The sequence below is a fragment of the Dendrobates tinctorius genome, unplaced genomic scaffold, assembly GCF_039654945.1.
Source record: "Dendrobates tinctorius isolate UK_male_01 unplaced genomic scaffold, ASM3965494v1 ptg000043l, whole genome shotgun sequence".
In the NCBI taxonomy this organism is placed as follows: domain Eukaryota; kingdom Metazoa; phylum Chordata; class Amphibia; order Anura; family Dendrobatidae; genus Dendrobates; species Dendrobates tinctorius.
The window spans coordinates 18,784,097-18,805,982 of record NW_027361711.1 but is presented as its reverse complement, the minus strand read 5'-3'; the positions used below and the strand labels follow the sequence as shown (position 1 = coordinate 18,805,982).

The 21,886-nt window shown below is 46.8% G+C and overlaps 1 protein-coding gene across 4 annotated transcripts in view; it reads right to left on the bottom strand.

Annotated features, from left to right (window-relative positions):
• CREBRF (CREB3 regulatory factor) overlaps positions 1–17,578 on the bottom strand; it is a 58,077-nt gene extending 40,499 nt beyond the window's left edge. The window contains exon 1 of one of the 4 annotated variants that reach the window (XM_073575229.1): positions 17,425–17,578. The gene's annotated coding sequence lies outside the window, so the exon portion shown is untranslated. Of the gene's footprint in view, positions 1–16,549; positions 16,839–16,872; positions 17,123–17,358; positions 17,378–17,424 lie in introns of those variants that run through there. The other 3 variants (XM_073575232.1, XM_073575230.1, XM_073575231.1) reach the window with 3 other exon arrangements.
• Between the last annotated feature and the right edge of the window lie 4,308 nt (positions 17,579–21,886).

The window sequence follows — 21,886 nt, the reverse complement described above, 5'->3', positions numbered from 1 at the left end:
GCTGAATGACTGCTTATTTTTTACGACACGAGTTGCTGATTTTTTGGTACATAATATTTATCGCTTTTTATTCAGATTTTTCAGAAACAAAATGAACAAAAATCAGCAACTCAGTTATTGTTTTTATTTTTTGCGCAGTTCACCGTGCGGTAAATTGATTAGACCGATCTGTTCATCGGATAAGTACAATTATAGCGGTACCAGATTTATATATTTTTCTATGCTTTACTATTTTTACACACTAAAAACAATATTTTACAAAAATCAGTTTGTATTCTGAGAGTTGTAATTTTTCTATTTTTTTGCGGGACGGTTTGGCATTTTCATTTATACTATGTTTTGGGTTTTTTTACGGCATTCACCATACAGAAAAATAACACCGATTTTATAGAGCGGGTCGCTTTGTTTAGGTATACTTTTTTGTTTTATTTTTGCTTTATCACAAATGCTGTGTTTTGCATGGTGAAATTTTTTTGAGTGATTTGTGTGCGCTTTTTTTTTTTACATATTTTATTTCACTTTTTTACTTTGTCCCTCTGTGGGACATGTATAATTTTTATTTTGATTTCTCGTCTCCTACACTGCAATATTTGTGTACTTCAGTGCATGAGACGGTCAGACTCTCACAGGTAACCGTACCCTGGAGTCATCACATGACCTCAGGGTACCATTGGTAGCCATGGTCAGTGATTCTCATCGCGGGGTCCAATGGTTACTAAGGGGGTCTTGTAACCCACTTGTAATCACTTAAATACCGCTGTTGCGGTATTTAAGGGTTTAATAGGTCACAATGGGTTGCAAAACCGGCCGGGGATGATACTGCAGGGTGTCAGCTGTCATGTACAGCTGACAGTCACAGGAATTGCTATTTCCTTATTCCCGATCACCATTATAAATTAGCGATGAGTGAATAAGGTCTCATAACGACTGCCAATTTAATGCGCATCGGAGGTCATCAAGGGGTTTAAACAGTTTTAGAACATGCTTCATTTTCAAACCCCAATTCCAAAAACGTTGGGATGCTATGTAAAATGTAAAGAAAACAAAAATGCAATTATTTAGAAATCTCTTGTAGCCATATTTTATTCACAACAGAACATAAACAAACATATCTGAAGATTAAAGTTATTTATTTTTCCATTTCATTTGGTGAAATTAACCAATTTAGAAATTGATGGCAGCAACACAATTCAAGAGTTGGGACAGGGTTAAAAAAAGGTTGGAAAAGTAAGTGGTACTAAAAAAAATACCAGCTAGAGGGTACATTTTCATCTTTAATTGTGAGTTTAAAGAGAAAAAAAAAGCATGTTAGAGAGGCAGTCTCTCAGAAGCAAAGATGGTCACAGGTTCACCAATCTGAACACCTGACCATACAATTTGTGGAAGATTTTCCCAAAAAAATGTTCCAACGTGAAATTGAAAAGACTTTAAATATCCCACCATCTACAGAACAGATCATCAAAACATTCAGAGAGTCTCGAGAAATCCATGTGCACATGTGATAAGAGCCATGGTCAATATGGGATGCTCATTATCTATGGTCCTCAGGCAGCACTGCATTAAAAACAGGAATGATTTGGTAGTCCAATTCACTGCATGAACTTGGGAATATTTCAGAAATCATTGTCAGTGAACACCATACGCCGTGCAATCAACAAATGCAAGATAAATCTCTATCATACAAAGAAGCCATATATCAACACTATTCAGATACGGGGTCATCTTCTCTGGGCAAAAGCTCATTTAAAATAAACTGAGGCACTATGGAAAACTATTCTGTGATCAGATGAATGAAAACTTGAAATTCTTTATGGAAACCATGGATACTGTGTCATGCGAGCTTGTTATTCGCACGCGTCTGATTGTATGGGGATGAATTAGTGACTAAGTCACTGTGCCATGGATAGCTTACATATCTTGAAAGGTACCATCAATTCTGAGCATTATATAGAGGTTTTAGAGCGAGCAGACCAGGGCAAAGTGTGTTCTGCGGGCCACAATCAGCCCTCTAGATGTTCCAGTCCGGCCGCGGACCGTGACAGCCGAACAGCTGAAACAGGTGCCCACAAGCCGCACAGTACCCTTCCCACTGCCTGGCTGCCCCTACCACTATCTCCGTCACCGCTATCTGCATCCTCAGAATGAAAACAGCGGTGTATACATTGGTGGATGAGGGGCCGCCGACCCCTTCTTCCACCAGAGTGTGAAACAGCAGACGCGATGATGTCAATTAATCGCATCAGCTGTACTCTACTGAGAGTCAGAGCACTGGAGACAGTAGCAGTGACAGAGCATCAGGAGAATGTTTGTATGTAAATAGGGGGCTGTGTAGAGCTAGCACTCTACATTGGGGGGGGGGGGGTCTCATGCTGCATATACGGGAGGCCATGTAGGGCTCACACTGCATATTCGGGAGGCTATGAGGGGCTCACACTGCATATACGGGAGGCTACGTGGAGCTTATGATGTATATGGGAAGCTACGTGTGTGCTCAAGCTGCATATGGGAGGCTTTATGGGGGCTCAAACACTATATGAGAGGCTATGTGGTGGCTCATGCTATTTCATGCTTTATATGAGGCTATTAGGGGTTCATATATAGGGGAGCTGTGTGTTGGGTCATACGGTATATAGGGGATGTCAGCATACTTAATTCTGCTCAATATTGTGTGATATTAATATTGATTCTATGTTAATATGAATATTGAGCAGAATTAATTTCAGCCTATTGGTTCGGCCTTCCACAACAGTCAGAGTCTCTCATGTGGCCCCTTGGCAAAATGAAATACCCACCCCTGTTTTAGAGCTACAAGTGCTCCCATCCAGACAAGGTCTTTTTCAGGGAAGACCTTGTATATTCCAGCAAAACAATGCTAAACTACATACTGCATCCATCACAACAGCAAGGCTTTCACCAATAGAAAACATTTAGCATTGTAAAACTAAAAAAATTCCAGCAAAGTACCAAGACTGTTAAGCTTATAGAATCCTACATGCGAGAAGAATGGGACAGCATTCTTCTGCCAAAACTCCAACAATTGTTCTCACTTTCCAAAAGTGTGCAGACTGGTGTAAAAGAAGAGAAGATGCTACACAACGGAAGACATGGCCCTAGCCCAACTTCTGTGTTGCTGCCATCAATTTCTAAATGAGTTTATTTTTTCCAATTAAATTGTAAAATTTTCAGTTACAACTTCTGATACATTCTATGTTCTGTTGTGAATAACATATGGCTATAAGAGATTTCCAAATCATTGCATTCTGGTTTTTGTTACATTTTACACAGTGTACCAGCTTTTCTTGAATTGGGATTGTAGACTATTCATATCTCTGCTACTATTATTCCATAATTGTGTTCATAAGAGGAAAAGAAATCTGTAAATTCAGATCTCTTGCAAGCCGGACACACATAGCACCCAACAGACGCCACTAAATACACCAGGGTTCATTACACTTGAAGCATAGAAGCCGGCACTATGCCAAAGCAATAGAGTAGTTTGATGCACTATTTGTACAGGTAAAAATGACAGGATTTGCAAGTGAGTCTCCTAAAATATTTTCCACCACAGATGTGAACAGGAAAGTGCTTTAATATTCTTTAAGAACTTTACTCTTCTTACCAAAGGAGTGAAAGTTTTCATTTATTTTATTTTTTAGTCAATGGGAGAAAAGGAGCAGTTGTACATCCACATGCAAATAGGCCAAATAAAAGGCTCAAATAGAAAAAAAATATTTAAAAATAAAACCAAAATAAATACTAAAAACCACCCCATTCCCATTCTGTGAAATAAAATAAAAATTATATTTGGTATTATCGCTTCCAAAAGTCCAAACTTTAACATATCAATAGAGACCAAAAAGTTGTATACATGCCAATATCGCATCACCTTACAAATTACCAAGTTTAAACACAGATCCACGTTTTTTAAGTAGTAAAACAAAAAAATGATAGAAATTTGGTATTGCTGTAATTATACTAACCTGGATAATAAAGTTATTGTCTTATTACAGCTCAGGAAAGGCCACACAAGTAACTCTCAAAGAACAAACATGCCATTGCTGTTTTTTCCGCCATTCTACAAACAATTGTTTTGCTACTTCTGAATAAATGTAATAGTAAACTGAGTGGTGCATCTCGTGTCCAAAAAATTGCTGCAGCATGAAGGGATTAAAATCAGTTAGGTAAAAGATAGAAGTTTAATAGAAGTTTTGCTACACAAGCAGCGTTTAGAAGCCAAGTCATTTTTGTAAATCAGTCAAGCATCCATCGAATAACCTTTCCTCTTGATCACACAACATTCACAATGAGGAAGACATTTAAGGCATAGCACATTTGTCATGGTCAACTTAGCAGATTTCCCCCAGTGGAAAAAGTGTGTAGACATCAATGACAAAGTCTCTTTTTGAGTAATCGCATATGCATATAAGTACAGGAAACCAAGATAATTTGTACATAAAATACATATCTAGAATTTCCAAATGAACACATTTTTACCTACCAAAATAAGATGTTAAAGAGGGCCTTAAATAAGTTTTCCAAGACTAACATTTATGACCTGTCCTGTCTCCTAATACCCCCCCCCCAGTGACCATGCAATTGAAAAGACCACAATGCATTGGAAGGAACACAGCTCCGCATTTATAGTGGCTGTGATTCACAGTACTACAAGTTCTCATGATCTCCCACACAGGTAAATAGGGGAGGGCTTGCAGTGCCATTCAGTGACACTTAAGGCCCCGTCTCACATAGCAATATCGCTAATGCGTCACTGATTTTGTGACGCAACAGCGATCTCGCCTGCAATCTCGCTACATGTGACACGCAACAGCGACCGGCCTCCCAGCTGGATATGGCCGATCGAGCAGGAATGTCCTGGGCCATTTTTTCGACATCGGCGTCCCGCTGGCCAGTGCGCATCGCTGTGTTTGATCGCTGGATCGTTGCTGCGTCGCTGATGAGAGCTGCCTGTTTGGCAGCTTACTAGTGATCATTTAGTGACGCACAAGCGATCCTTACCAGATCATATCGTTGTCGGGATCGCTGGTGCGTCACTAAGTGAAACGGGACCCTTACACAATGTATGGAGCTGTGTCAGTCCCCAAAAAAATGTTTTATTGCAAAGGTCATTGTTATGAAAGAGCCAACTGAGCAACCCACACAGCTTCTGGACCCCCCATAAAAACAGTTGAAACCAGAAGTTTACATACACTTTATAGAAAGAAACATTCATGTTTTTCTCAGTATCTGACATGAAATCAGAATAAACCTTTCCCTGTTTTGGATCAATTAGCATTACCATAATTATTAATATTTGCCAAATGCCAGAATAGAGAGGCATTTTTATTACTTACTGCAAAGTCAAACGTTTACATACATTTAATTAGTATTTGGTACCATTGCCCTCATCCTGAATGACTTGGCTCAAACGTTTGGGATATCCTTCCACAAGCTTCTCACAATAGTTGGTCAGGATTTGGGCCCATTCCTCCTGACTAAAATGGTGTAACTGATCCAGGTTTGTAGGTCGCCTTGCTCACACTTGCCTTTTCAGCTTTGCCCATAAATTTTTAATAGGACTGAGATCAGGGCTTTGTGATGGCCACTCCAAAACATTAACTTTGTTATCCTTAAGCCACTTTGTTACCATTTTAGCAGTATGCTTCTGGTCATTGTCGATTTGCAAGACCCATTTCCGCCCAAGCTATAGCTTTCTGGCTGTTTTGAGATATTCAGTATTGCCACATAATCTTCTTTTCTCATGATGCCATCTATTTTGTGAAGTGCACCAGTCCCTCCTGCAGCAAAACAAATCCCACAACATGATGCAGGCATCCCTGTGCTTCACAGTTGGGATGGTGTTCTTAGGCTTCCAAGCTTCTCCCTTTTTCCTCCAAACTTAATGATGCTCATTATGCCCAAAAAGTTCAATTTTAGTTTCATCAGACCACAGGAGATGTCTCCAAAAATTAAGGTCTTTGTTCCTGTGTGCATTTGCAAATATTAATCTGGCTTTTTTATGTTTCTTTTGGAGTAATGGCTTCTTCCTGGCAGAGTGGCCTTTCAGCCCATGTTGATACTGTACTTATTTCACTGTGGATATTGACTCAATCTTACCAGCTTCTGCCATCATCTTCACAAGGTCTTTTGCTTTTGTCCTTGAATTAATATGCACGTCTGCCCAAAGCACGTTCATCTCTGGGACACAGACAATGTCTCCTTCCTGAGTGGTATGATGGCTGGACATTCCCATCTTGTTTGTACATTAATTGTTTGCACAGATGAATGAGGCACCTTCAAGTATCTTGAAATTGTACCCAAGGATGAAACGGACTTGTGGAAGTTCACAATTCTCTTCCTGATATCTTGGCTGATTTCTTGAGCCTTTCCCATGATGCTACACAAAGAAGCAGTGTGTTTCAGGTGTACATTAAAATACAACCACAGGTGTGTCTCTAATTTACTCAGATGATGACAATAAAAAAAAAAAAAAAAAAAAAACACAACATCAGAAGCTTCCAAACACATGACATTATCATATGGGCAGTCCAGAATTGTTTAAAGGCATAGTAATTTTAGTGTATGTGAACTTTTGACTTTGCAGTAAGTAACAAAAATACCTCAAAACATTCTCTCTCATTATTCTGGCATTTGGCAAATATTAACAATTATGGTAAAACAGGAAAGGTAAATTCTGATTTCATGTCAGATATTGAGAAAAACATGCATATGTGTCTTTTTATATAGTGCATGTAAACTTCTGGTTTCAACTGTATGTACCGTATATACTCGTGTATAAGCTGAGATTTTCAGCCCATTTTTTGGGGCCGAAAGTCCCCCTCTCGGCTTATACGCAAGTCATATACCGGGGGTGGGCGAAGCGGGGGTGTCAGAGACCATACTCACCCGCTCCTGGCATGTCTCTGCAGCCCCTGCTTCTCCCTCGGTCGTCTGCTTCCTGCGTTCAGCAGTCACGTGGTACTGCTCATTAAACTCATGAATATGCGCATATTTATGAGTTTAATGAGCGGTACCACGTGACCGCTGAATGCAGGAAGCAGACGACCGGTGAAGCAGGGGCTGCAGAGAAGACCGTGCGTCAGGAGGGGGTGAGTATGAAGGGGGCAGAGCAATATTCACCTGTCCCCATTCCATCGCCGTGCACCGCTGTGTCTCCGAGTCCTCCTGCTGTGACATTCAGGTCAGAGGGCGCGATGAAGTAGTCAGTGCGCACCCTCTGCTGAACGTCACTGCAGAGACCCGGGAGACACAGCGGTGGACGGCAATGGAACAGGGACCGGTAAATATCGCCGGTTCCGGGGGCTCAAGACACCGGCACCTGGCCCACAGCGATGGAGAGGTAAGTATGTCATTTTTTTTTTTTTTTTTTTTTTTTTTTTTTTTAATTGCAGCGGCAGCAGCAAGTAAGGGGTATTTATGGAGCATCTTATGGGGCAGCATTAACCCTTGTGCAGCAGCATACTTTGGGGGGTATTTATGGAGCATCTTCTTGGGCCAGCATTAACCTTTGTGCAGCAGCATATTGGGGGTTTTTATCTATGGAGCATCTTCTTGGACCACCATTAACCCTAGGCTTATATGTGAGTCAATAAGTTTTCCCAGTTTTTTTGCTGCAAAACTTACAATACACAGAAAATAGCCATTTCCTGTGGGAAAGAAGCTTTTAACTCCCTATGTCTGACATCAAGGGAAAGCCAAGCCCCTGAAATTTAAACTCTTGGCTTTGCCTTGGCAGCACTGAAGAAGTGCAGTGGCACGCAATCTGGCTGGCAACAAGAACCAACAGTGTATGTCACAGATCCTGGCTAGTTTACAAATTCTATAGAAAATAGCTTGACAGCACTGCACAAACCATATATACTCTAGTATAAGCCAAGGCACCTAATTTTGCCACGGAAAACTGGGTAAGCTTATTGACTTGAGTATAAGCCGGGTATGCATTGTCCCCTTATCCCTGTCCTACTTTGCTTGGCTACCCCCGTCCTGTCCTATGTGTGGCTCCCCCTGTTGTATGCCTGGCACGGCTCCCCCTTCCCATCGTTGTATGCATGGCTCACACCCCTCACCCCGTCCTACTCACCCTCCTCGCGCCATCGCTGCATCTCCCCTGTGCCAAGCGGTAACGTGGTACCGCTCGTTAAGGTAATGAATATTCCCTCCTCGCCTATGGGAGTGGAGAGCAGGGCATATTCATTACCTTAATGAGCGGTACTACGCGACCGCTGAGTACAGGAAGCGCTGCTGTGCCGGGAAGGAGATGCAGCGACGGCGTGAGGCGGGTGAGCATTATGTCTTCTGCTAGCCGGCGGCTGCAGCTGCTGCTGTCACTGTGCCACAGCCGCTGGCTCCTGCCACTGCTCCGCCGCTCCCCCTCCCCTGATGGCTTTCTGGACAATGACTAATGTATAAGCCAAGGGAGGCGTTTTCAGCACAAAAAAAATGTGCTGAAAATCTCGGCTTATACACGAGTATACACAGTATTTGGTCACCGCTGCTTGACAACAGAAATGGTCAATTATCTAGATAATTAAGCTATTAAAAAATGGTACACATGTCCTTGAGAGTCTGTCCCCAGAGATTATTTTAAATAAAAGTGGCATTATCGGTGTGATATGTAATGACCCTGACACTTTGCTCTGATATCTAAGGGGTAGTGTTTCTCGCTTCACAGAGCAACTTTACTCCTTGCGGAGAACGACACGTCATGCCAATAATTTGCATATTTCCCAGAGGAATATTGCGCTTAAAAGTCTCCTGACCTTGGAATGTCAGGCATGACGTGTAGTTTCCTGCAAGGAGGAACGATACTCCTTGGATCCCGTTCAGACACCTCTCACCCAGCCAAACCAGATCTCACACTTTGCACCAACAAGGGGCAGTAACCTGAAACACAATGTCTGCAAATTGAGATTTTGGCTTTTATCTAAAGTCATCTGACAAGGCCCATTAGAATTGATAATGACTTTTAGGAGGGCTACTTCCTATTGGTGGCACTTGAGTTCTAGTCCTTTTCCTCTCTGTAGGCACAATTTGCATATTCCTTGTGGAGAGTGACATGCCAGTGTAAGGAGGCTTATAAGCCATGCAATATTCCTCTAGGGAATTAAACGAGGCAATGTGCATGTTTTGTTCTCATAATCATACACAGCTCTGCAGTGAAATCAGAGCCAACAAACACAGTACAGCAGAGATAACAGTCCAACAGCAGGGCACTTTGTCACATTTGCAGCAACACTAGGCCTCTCATAGTGCTGTCAGCTCCACTGCAAAGCTGTGCCTTTATATAACCAACACAGTACAGCAGAGTTGAACCTTGTTTCATAGCAAACAATAGAAGTGCTGTCTGCTCTGCTGTACTCCTTTCTATATACACTCCCCGAGTAATGGAAGCTCAAACACAGAGGACACCTGCAAATGTGTTAGTACAACCAAAGTCAACCATGTCTCATGCAGAGTTGTATGTGATTATGGGTGCAAAATGTCTTGTATTACTTGTGTCACACTGGTAACATTCTCTTTCACATAAAATATACTCTGGAGGCAGATTCTCAAGCAGATCTGTAGCCACCCATAGCTAGCAACAGCTCATTTACATATAAGAAAAATGTGTCTCTCTGAAATATGACATTAGATCGCAGATATCAAGGTAACATTTTATTCAGCTTTCTCTGACTGGCTTACCCAAATAGACTGCTTAGAATGGTTGATCCTACTGACAGATTCCCTTTAAACAGTAAACTGGAAAGTTGCTTGCTTATTTTACAAGCTATTCCAATGGATAAAATCTCTTGTGGTCAAGTGATGGCCTGACAATATACAGGATACACCCTGTATTGCATTGTATTATGTCTTATAGACATACATTAATGGACCCCGGCTGACTTGCCAACCCACCAGCTATGTGCAAAGGCTTTGAGGGGCGCTCGCTCTATTAAATCTCATAGTTGCTATGCTAACATTTCAGATTATTGAACAAACAATTTGTGACTGGGACTCATTACCACAAGGAATTAAAGAAGTTGTCCTCTACATCGACTTCTTCTTTTCATACCCTTCGCTTGGCTCCCAAACAATAATTAAACTAATATTCCCCTCCTGTGCTGGCGCCGTTCCTGCGGTGTCAGCACTCGTGGTCCTGCACCTCCCATGCTGTTGTTGTGACACATGACGCCCACACCCAATCAGCGCCGGCGTTACTGTTTCCACCTTCTAACTGAACAGGAAGAGGAAGTCCTAAATCAGCTGTAGCCTGAACTTCCTCTTCATGTTCGATTTGTCCGAAGGTAAAAACAGTGATTCCAGCGCTGATTGGGCGGCACGTCACAACAACCACGCAAGAGCCCAGAGACCGCGAGTGCCGACACCATGAGAACGGCGCCGGCACAAGAGGAGAGTATAGGTTTTATTGTTTTATGGGGGGGCGCCAAGCATTTTAATAAAGAAGGGGTTGTCCTAGTAGTGGACAACCCCTGTAAAATTATCCAGTGTAATTATCATGTGCGTACTAGAGAAGAGGATGGACTAAGTGATTTTTTTTCACAGGCACATGTATGCAGTATCCTATTAGCCAAGCAGTTTCGCTACCTGGAATAAAGCATAGATGACAAGGCCAGGATAACACATTGAGCCTCAGGATTACTAATTTTGAGGATAGCAAGCACTGCCCATAGAAACCAAATCAGATCTCTGATAAGTAATAACTAGTGATGAGCGCAAGTGCTTGTTCCTAGAGTTTGCCTAAGGTGCTCAAGTACGTGCAGAGTATTATGGATGCTCAAGTGATATAATCGAGTCACCACCACGTTTCGCAGCTGTAAGGCTAGGTTCATACTGTGTTAAAGCAGCTCGTTCAATGCATAGCGTTGACGGGCTGTGTTAACGCTATAGCGTTATGCTATACCGCTAGCGCAGATGCTTCATCTGCGCTAGCGGTGACTGACCCTCGGATGCTGCAGCCCGCGTCCAAGGGTCCGTCACTGCATGACGGCACATCGCTAGCACATGCAGATTATGGCATGCGTTGGTGATGCGCCCGATAATGGGGGTTAATGGCAGCATTAACGGATTGCGTTACACCGCGTTATGCAGTGGTGTAACGCAATCCGTTAAACGGACTGCCTTAACGCAGTGTGACCCCGCCTTAATCAGCCAAAAAACACGCAGGGATTGCCTTTGTTTGTCAGGCATTCCTTGCATGTTTTGTGACTCTCTAACAACCTCAATAAATGCGGGAGAAGTGACTTGAACATGTCTTTCGAGCACTCGCGATACTTGGTGCATGCTAGAGCACCCTAGCCAAACTCTAGGAACAAGCACTTGCGCTCATCACTGGTAGTACTAATAACTGACTAATGTGGGGGGGGGGGAATCTTCAAGTTGGACAAAATGCATGATTCAGAGCATTCCTAAAGATGCTTCTGCTTACAAACTGGAAGGACTTAATGGATATGGACACATTTGGGAATTTTTACTTACCATAAATGCATGTATATTGTGCTAAAGTGATGTGGCACCACATTTCATAATTGAAGTGGTTTCCCCAAAAATCCTGTAGTGTTTACCTTTTATATTATCTGTTTTGTACTATAAGAATCAGTCAGCCCATTCTGATAAGAAAATGTTGGCGGACCATATAGCATTAGGAGTAACTGTAGCACGAATCTGAAGTTTGACTACTAAGAAGCAACTTCCTGAAAGTCAGAGCGTTTTGGCTGCATCATTAGGAATGAGCTGAAGATAGTAAATGGTTGTGCGGTTACTCCTATATCATGGAGGTCATTAACAATAAGTAAGCTCTTTGCAATGAATTTCTAATGAGGAAGTGGCTCCTTAACTTCTGACACTCAACATGTATTGCAAATGCTACGCTGTACCTCAGCCTTAGGCAGTGTTCACACGTTCAGTATTTGGTCAGTATTTTACATCAGTATTTTTAAGCCAAAAGCCAAAACCAGAAGTGGGTGATAAATCCAGAAGTGGTGACGCTTTTCTATTATACTTTTCCTCTGATTGCAGAATGGGGTAGTTTGATATACCGGCAGCGCGGTGCCTCAGTGGTTAGGACTGCAGCTCTGGGGTCCTGGGTTAAAATCCCACCACGGACAACATCTGCAAGGAGTTTGTATGTTCTCCCCATTATGCATAAAAAGATGCATTACAATTATAAAGATGAGATACTATTTTGTATTTTTTATTAAATTGTTCATGTAAAAAAATGGGACGCAATATTTCACAAAGCACAGGCGCTATTTTTTTTTACCATAAAATACATGCAGTTACGGTAAGTATTTTAAAAGGAAAAAAAAAAGGCCCAAAGGAGTCCATATCCTTTAACGAGAGTATGATTCACCCAATTATATGTTTCTGTCTGATTACAATGCAATAAAAAGCCTTTATGTAACCTTGCCAAGAGTCCGAACAATTGGCAGGTGGCCCCAGAACAGGAACCAGATCACTAGTGCTGATGCGGTATGGGCTGAGCTAGGCAGCACTTTGATCATTCATGCTTCCCTCTGACCCTGGGGTGGGGACAGGCTGCACTTGTCTGTGTTCTCCTTATCGCTCTGTCATCAGATCGCTGGGAAATTGTAGTTTATGACAAATTCTTGATACAGTCCCAGTAAAGTCCTATTCCGTCTTTCCGAAATTACAGTATTACCCACCCAAGCTGTCACACAAACATTTATACAAAAAAGGTGGCCATGAGCTTTGCTGCTCCTAGTATGATGGTGGCACTGCTCGAAAAGCCTATTTTTGGTGACAGAGGAGGATTCTGACTATTAACAGAGAACCTGCAGGCAGAAGAAGGAATATATTAAGGCTAAAATAGGATTTCCACAGAAAGCAAAAAAAAAACTACTATTGTATATCCAAGAGAAGTCCCAAATAATGATTGTATTGCTTTGCTATGGCAGACATTCAAGAATTCTAAGAGGAATTGCAGCCATATTGATTGCTAACATGGCAATGTATAGTTAACCCTCCATACTGTCAGCACATTCAACCAAAAACAAGTAGCAGTTTATGAGAGGTTAATGAAAGACATGTAACTAACAGAAAATGTACTTTTGCTCAACTTGTGGCAAGGTGAAGTTGTGATCGCTGGGTGCCAATGGGTTACAATGGCAGCACTTGGCTGCAATCTTGGTACTCCACTACAGGCTGAGCTCCACAGGAGGCCATGATTTTTCCTACATGCTGCAATACTACAGTATTGCAGTATGTAGTACAAGTGAAACAAAGATTCGGGTCTCCTAAAAATCTTTAAAAAAAAGTTAAGACATATTAAAAAAATAAATAAATACAAAAATTCATATTACCCACTTGTCTGCCATTAAGGCTATGTGCCCACGTAGCGTTTTAAACCGGACACTCAAAACCGGACTCCTTCCCAGAAAACGCGCGTTTTTGCCGCGATTTTCAAATGCGAAATTTAAGCACTTTCCAAGCGATTTGAAGCATCGCTTGGAAAGTGATTGACAGGTTGGTCACACTCGTCAAACATAGTGTTTGACAAGTGTGATCAGCTTTTTACTATTGAGGCCGCCTATGCGACATCAACAGTAAAAGATAAAATGTTAAAAATGATTAAAAAAAAAAAAAAAAAAAAAAAAAATCGGGGTATATTTACCTTCCGACATCCCGCGTAGTCTCAGCGATGCTCCCGTTCCCAGTGATGACTTGCGAGACCTGTGATGACGTTGGTCTCGCGTTGCTATAGTGACCTCACGAGACCGCTAGAGTAACGCGAGACTACGTCATCACAGGTCCTTGCCGCTAGGCATTACTGGGAACGCTGAAGCCCGGAAAGGCTGTGCGTGACGCCGGAAGGTAAATATACCCCGATTTTTTTTTTATTTTTTTTTTTTACAGGGGTATGGTACACAGGGCCTGGAGGACAGACTCCTCTCCTCCACACCATGGGTACCAACCGCACATGAGACGCTTATCTTGGCGCATGATGGGCATAGCCACATGCGGGAAGTAAGCGGTTCTCATGCATTCCTATGGGTGTGGAATCGCGTCAATTCTTTGCGATTCTGCAAAAAGAATGAGCATGCTGCGTTTTTTTCCGCGATGCGATTCCGCCGCAGAAAAAAGCGCAGCATTAGCACAGCATGTGCGGAATGCCATAGGAATGCATGGGGTGCGTTCTGTACCAGTTTTTTAAACGTTTTCGCAGCGTTTTCGCGGCAAAAACGCTTAAAAATCGCATCGTGGGCACACAGCCTAAAGGAAAAAAGAAATGTATCAAAGCATAATATTGATAAACCTTTATGGCAAACAATGTGGAACATACTGGGATCTGGGAGTTGTAACTGGCTTTTAGGTCACGTTCACACGGTCAGTATATGAGGAGCTTTTTACATCAGAATATGTAATCCAAAACCAACAGTGGAACAATCAGAGGAAAAGTATAATAGAAACACGTCACCACTTCTGACTTGTCCAATGAACAGAGTAAAAGCAAACCCCCCAAAAATTACAGAATTACATTTTTTTCTCCATTTCATGCCACTTAGAATCCTCCCCCATCTCTCCGTACGTTATACACTAAAAATGAATGGTGGAATTAAAAACTGACTTCACATAAAAAAAAAAATTTGATGGAAAAATACTAAAGTTACAGCTCTTGGAAGAATATGAGGGAAAATAAAAAGTGCAAACACAAAACATTTCCTGGTCAGTAAAGTAATAATGTAGTCAAGAAGAAATACATGCTCAAAAGTCAACTATCCTTAAAACCTAGTACAGAAGGTCTCAAAGACAACACCTGCATTAATAGAAAAAAAATCAGAAAAATAATCTTCCAACCTGTCAGCAGCATGTAAGATTTAAGTAATTGCCATACGTCCCCCACTGATCAATACTGTACAAATCTGCAGTGCGGCTTCATAGACCCTTTATGGGTGGTGAATTCCAGACTGGACGAGGGTTTCCTGATCCGAACTTAAAATCCTCACACATGCCTATGAAACAGTTGAGTTTGGGTCAGCATACCCACAGTTGGTCTGGAAATCATGGCCAAAAGTTTTCAGACTGACAAATTTTGGTTTTACAACGTGCTTGACGTTAAGGAGAGAGTGGTTTAATTGCTGTGAAGAAGGAAGCGAAGAAAGTCCAGTGAGTGCCAGGACAGTCTCCTACAGAGGACTGAGCTATGGGACCAGTTTAACACCAGAGCAGAGCTTGCTCAGGAATGGCAGCGGGCAGGTGTCCGTACATCTACGTGCACAGTGAGGCAAAGGATTTTAAAGACTGACTTGGTGTCAGTAAGGGCAAGAAATAAACCTCTTCTCTCCAAGAAAAACATCAAAAACAGACAAACATTCAGCAGGAAGTACAAGATTTAGACTGCAGAGGACTGGGATAAAGTTATTTTCTCTGAGCAAGCCCCCTGCAGACTGCTTGGGACTTCTGGATGAAAGATTGTCTAGAGGAGAAAGGGTGAGAGCGACCATGAGTCCTATGTCATGCAACAGTAAAACCTTCCAGAGACCATTAATGTGTGAGGTTGTTTTTCATTTTACCCAAGAAAACTCCCATGAATAAAGAATGTAATATAAACACCCTCCAAGACCAACTTCTCCCAATGATTCAGGGGTAATGTGGTGATTAGCAAGGCTTTTTACAGCATGATGAACCAACATGTTACAAGGGAAAAGTCATAAGGGTCTCCCTGAACAAAACATTAACATTTTGGGTCCATGGCCAGTAAACTCCTTGATCTGAATCCTATGGAGATCCTGTGGTTAAACCTCAAAAGGCCTGTTTGTTGTGTTGTACCTGTCACACAGCCGCCACACATGCAGCTGTGGCGCCAATCAGCTGATTATCGGGAGTGCTCCAGGTCCTCGATGCAGCTATTCGGATAAGGACTTATTTGAAGCGATTCGATCAAGCCTAGCTATTACTAGTGATGAACGAGCATGTTCCTGTCCTAATCAAGTATTTTCTGTGTGCTCAAAAAAAAAATGCTTGAGTTGCCGTGGCTGTTTGACAGCAGCAACAAATGTATGGATCACATAACGAATAGGCAATCCCCGCATGTGTTGTGGCTATCGAACAGCAGCAGAGACGACTCAAGCATACTTTTTGAGCACACCAAAACACTTGATTAGGATACGAGCATGCTCGGATAACACCTTATCTGAGCATGCTCGCTCAGGACTATTTGTTATCTCTGAAACTGCCATGGCCAGCCACTGGGTTGCACAGCTGCAGTATAGTCCAAGCTCGGATGCCAATACCTGGGCTGCCCGACAGCTCTCCTGACCTGAGCCAGCAGCATGATGTATGTAGCAGGCTTGCCGGTTGGGCCAGGTATTGTGATCCGTACATGGACGTATGATCCTGGCCTTAGTGGGTCTTCGATTTTACAAAGTGCTTCAGACTGTGGCTGTCCGAGATCGGAAATACGGGGGCCTGTACACAAGGCTTGGACAGGTGCATGCACTTACACCTACAGATGTAATGACGCTGCCTGGCACTGGACATACATCCTAGATAATGACTAGAAAACCATTCTTACCTGACTAGGATTACTGAGGCGTCACGTGTGCCATGTCCAACACAATAACACGCTTCAAAGTTGGATCAAGAGGAGTAAACTATAAAATGACTACTTATTACACAAGTCTTGTATGTCATCACACCAGCCCACAGGCTAAAGTTAGTGAGGCTCTGGGGATGCCAGGTGACTACCCAGCTGGGCACATACCCTACAGCAGGACAGGGGCTGGCAGCTCAGAAGTTTGGCACTGCAGAGTATGGAGCACACAGATGAGAGGAGGCCTGTCTGCCAGCCATGCTGCACTGGAGCCACACACAGAACAAGCAGCCCTGCATACACACCCCTTTCTGGTGTACACAGCCAACATGGCCTCAGCTCCAGCAAGGACGCAACCTAACCAGCGTCACAGCCTGGGCAGCAGCTGATTGGACAGCCGCATCGCAGCGAGGACTGTGATTGGACAGAATGCAGTGTCACTCATCTCGCTCCCGCCCTCTTCCTCCCAGCAAAGCTTCTGTGAGCGGACACATAAACAATCTCCTGCTCCCATTCAATGCGAGGAGCGGGAGGGTGCGGGGAGAGCTGCTGCTGTGCCTCCTCCCCCACAGCAAACCTGAGGCCAGCAGCGGAGGGCTGCTTATGTAAAAGCCGCGGCTCCTCCCTCAGCGCACACCCCCTGGACCCGCAGAGCCCCCTACACAGCAACACACCCCCTGCCCCGCATGGAAACAAGCTCCGGCTGCACCGGGAGGGGGCGTGAGCGCGGTGTGTAGAGGTCATTATCCCGGGAGGACACGGTGTGTGACTGGGCACCACGCCCCCCTCACCTGCCTCCCCGCCATGCAGCCCTGGCACAGGTACGACCCAGGCTCAGCGGCGCCCCGTGCTCTCACCCGTCCCCAGGCGTGCTCCGGGCGCCCCGTCAGCCGCCTCTCTGCCGGCGCCGTCGCCGCTCTTCCCCCCGGACGGTCTCCATGCTTTCTGCTTTGTTTTGTTTATTTCCTTCCTGACGGGTTCCCGGAAAGCGCGTGACTCCCCGCCCACGTGACTAGGTGGAGAGCCAATCCTGGCCGCTTGGTACCCGAGCCTGGCCAATCAGCGCTCCTGCTGTCAGGGGTGGCAGTGAGGGGAGGAGGTGAAGTGAAGCAGTTGTGAGCAGGAAGAGAAGGCGGCAGAGCCCGGGGCAGCAGCCCTGCTCCCCACCAGCCACCCAGGGCCAGCCCTGCACCATCAGTATGGGGGTGTACCGGACACCCCCCCGTGTAATGTGCCCACCACTGTGCCAGGTGGTATCCTGCTGGCACTGTCATACGTGTCCTCGCTGTGTGGAGTGGGGAATCCCTGGGTGGGAGGGGTCTCCATTCATTCATTCCCACAGCGAGGAGGGGGCTGCATGCCACACAGCTGAAGCGCTGGTATTACATGCTGGCACGTCAGCCCATTCCTGCCGTCTGTGGCACCAATACTTCTGCTCCCCCAGGTAGTGCCTATTCTTACCCTCCCGGGCCACGCATACACCTGCCTCCCAGGTAGTGCCTATTCTTAACCTCTCGGGCCACGCATACACCTGCCTCCCAGGTAGTGCCTATTCTTAACCTCTCGGGGCACGCATACACCTGACCCCCCCCAGATAGTGCCCATTCTTAACCTCTCGGGGCACGCATACACCTGACCCCCCCCCCCAGATAGTGCCCATTCTTACCCTCCCGGGCCACGCATACACCTGCCTCCCAGGTAGTGCCTATTCTTAACCTCTCGGGGCACGCATACACCTGACCCCCCCCAGATAGTGCCCATTCGTACCCTCCCGGGGCACGCATACACCTGACCCCCCCCCCCAGATAGTGCCCATTCTTACCCTCCCGGGCCACGCATACACCTGCCTCCCAGGTAGTGCCTATTCTTAACCTCTCGGGGCACGCATACACCTGACCCCCCCCCAGATAGTGCCCATTCTTACCCTCCCGGGCCACGCATACACCTGCCTCCCAGGTAGTGCCTATTCTTAACCTCTCGGGGCACGCATACACCTGACCCCCCCCAGATAGTGCCCATTCTTACCCTCCCGGGCCACGCATACACCTGCCTCCCAGGTAGTGCCTATTCTTAACCTCTCGGGGCACGCATACACCTGACCCCCCCCCCCCCCAGATAGTGCCCATTCTTAACCTCTCGGGCCACGCATACACCTGCCTCCCAGGTAGTGCCTATTCTTAACCTCTCGGGGCACGCATACACCTGACCCCCCCCCCCCCCCAGATAGTGCCCATTCTTAACCTCTCGGGCCACGCATACACCTGCCTCCCAGGTAGTGCCTATTCTTAACCTCTCGGGGCACGCATACACCTGACCCCCCCCAGATAGTGCCCATTCTTAACCTCTCGGGGCACGCATACACCTGACCCCCCCCAGATAGTGCCCATTCTTACCCTCCCGGGCCACGCATACACCTGCCTCCCAGGTAGTGCCTATTCTTAACCTCTCGGGGCACGCATACACCTGACCCCCCCCAGATAGTGCCCATTCGTACCCTCCCGGGGCACGCATACACTTGACCCCCCCCAGATAGTGCCCATTCTTACCCTCCCGGGCCACGCATACACCTGCCTCCCAGGTAGTGCCTATTCTTAACCTCTCGGGGCACGCATACACCTGACCCCCCCCCAGATAGTGCCCATTCTTACCCTCCCGGGCCACGCATACACCTGCCTCCCAGGTAGTGCCTATTCTTAACCTCTCGGGGCACGCATACACCTGACCCCCCCCAGATAGTGCCCATTCTTACCCTCCCGGGCCACGCATACACCTGCCTCCCAGTTAGTGCCTATTCTTACCCTCCCGGGGCAGGCATGCATCTGACCCCCCCCCCCCAGATAGTGCCCATTCTTAACCTCTCGGGGCACGCATACACCTGACCCCCCCCAGATAGTGCCCATTCTTAACCTCTCGGGCCACGCATACACCTGCCTCCCAGGTAGTGCCTATTCTTAACCTCTCGGGGCACGCATACACCTGACCCCCCCAGATAGTGCCCATTCTTAACCTCTCGGGGCACGCATACACCTGACCCCCCCCAGATAGTGCCCATTCTTACCCTCCCGGGCCACGCATACACCTGCCTCCCAGGTAGTGCCTATTCTTAACCTCTCGGGGCACGCATACACCTGACCCCCCCCAGATAGTGCCCATTCGTACCCTCCCGGGGCACGCATACACCTGACCCCCCAGATAGTGCCCATTCTTACCTTCCTGGGGCACGCTTACGCCTGCCCCCCCCAGATACTGCCCATTCTTACCCTCCCGGGGCACGCATACACCTGACCCCCACCCCCCAGATAGTGCCCATTCTTACCATCCCGGGGCACGCATACACCTGACCCCCCCAGATACTGCCCATTCTTACCTTCCTGGGGCACGCTTACACCTGCCCCCCCAGATACTGCCCATTCTTACCCTCCCGGGGCACGCATACTCCTGCCTACCAGGTAGTGCCTATTCTTACCCTCCCGGGGCACGCATACACCTGACCCCCCAGGTAGTGCCCATTCTTACTCTTCCGGGGCACGCATACACCTGCCTCCCAGGTAGTGCCTATTCTTACCCTCCCGGGGCACGCATACACCTGCCTCCCAGGTAGTGCCTATTCTTACCCTCCCGGGGCACGCATGCTCCTGCCTCCCAGGTAGTGCCTATTCTTACCCTCCCGGGGCACGTACACACCTGCCTCCCCCAGGTAGTCCTATTCTTACCCTCCTGGGGCACGCATACACCTGACCCCCCCAGGTAGTGCCATTTCTTACTCTCCCGGGGCACGCATACAACTGCCTCCCAGATAGTGCCCATTTTTACCCACCCGGGTAACGTATACATCTGCCCCCCGGATAATGCCCGTCCTTACCCTCCCGGGGCACGCATACACCTGACCACCCCAGGTAGTGCCCATTCTTACCTTCCCGGGGCACGCATACTCCGCCCCCCCCCCCCCAGATACTGCCCATTCTTACCCTCCCGGGGCACGTATACACCTGCCCCCCAGATAGTGCCCATTCTTACCCTCCCAGGGCACGCATACTCCTGCCTCCCCCAGGTAGTGCCATTTCTTACCCTCCCGGGGCACGCTTACACCTGCCTCTCAGGTATTGCCATTTCTAACCCTCCCGGGGCACGCATACACCTGCCCCCCCCAGGTAATGCCTATTCTTATCCTCCCGGGGCACGCATACACCTGCCCCCCCCAGGTAATGCCTATTCTTACCCTCCCGGGGCACGCATACTCCTGCCTCCCAGGTAGTGCCCATTCTTACCCTCCCGGGGCACGCATACTCCTGCCTCCCAGATAATGCCATTTCTTACCCTCCCGGGTAGTGCCCATTCTTACCCTCCCGGGGCATGCATACACCTGACCTCCCCCTGCCAGGTAGTGCCCATTCTTACCCTCCCGGAGCACGCATACACCTGCCCCCCCCCCAGGTAGTGCCCATTCCTACCCTCCCGGGGTACACATACACCTGACCCCCATGTAGTGCCCATTCTTACCCTCCCGGGTAACGCATACGTCTGCCCCCTGGATAATGCCCATTCTTACCCCCCCCTCCCCCGGAGCACCCATATACCTGCCCCCCATCTAGTACCCATTCTTACCCTCCCGGGGCACGCATACTCTTGCCTCCCAGGTAGTGCCTATTCTTACCCTCCCGGGGCACTCGTACTCCTTCCTCCCCCTGGTAGTGCCATTTCTTACCCTTCCAGGGCACGCATACACCTGCCTCCCAGGTAGTGCCTATTCTTACCCCCCCGGGCACCTATACACCTGTCCTCCCAGGTAGTGCCTATTCTTATCCTCCCGGGGCACGCATACATCTGCCCCCCAGATAGTGCCCATTCTTACCCTCCCGGGGCATGCATACATCTGCCCCCCAGACAGTGCCCATTCTTACCCTCCCGGGGCATGCATACACCTGCCTCCCAGGTAGTGCGCATTCTTACCCTCCCGGGGCATGCATACATCTGCCCCCCAGATAGTGGCCATTCTTACCCTCCTGGGGCACACATACATTTGCCCCCCAGGTAGTGGCCATTGTCACCCTCCCGGGGCACGCATACTCCTGTCTCCCAGGTAGTGCCTATTCTTACCCTTCCAGGGCACGCATACACCTGACCCCCCCAGGTAGTGCCATTTCTTACCCTCCCGGGTAGTGCCCATTCTTACCCTCCCGGGGAACGCATACACCTGCCCCCCCAGGTAGAGCCTATTCTTACCCTCCCTAGGCACGCATACACCTGCCCCCCCCAGGTAGTGCCATTTCTTACCCTTCCGGGGCACGCATACACCTGCCCCCCCAGGTAGTGCCCATT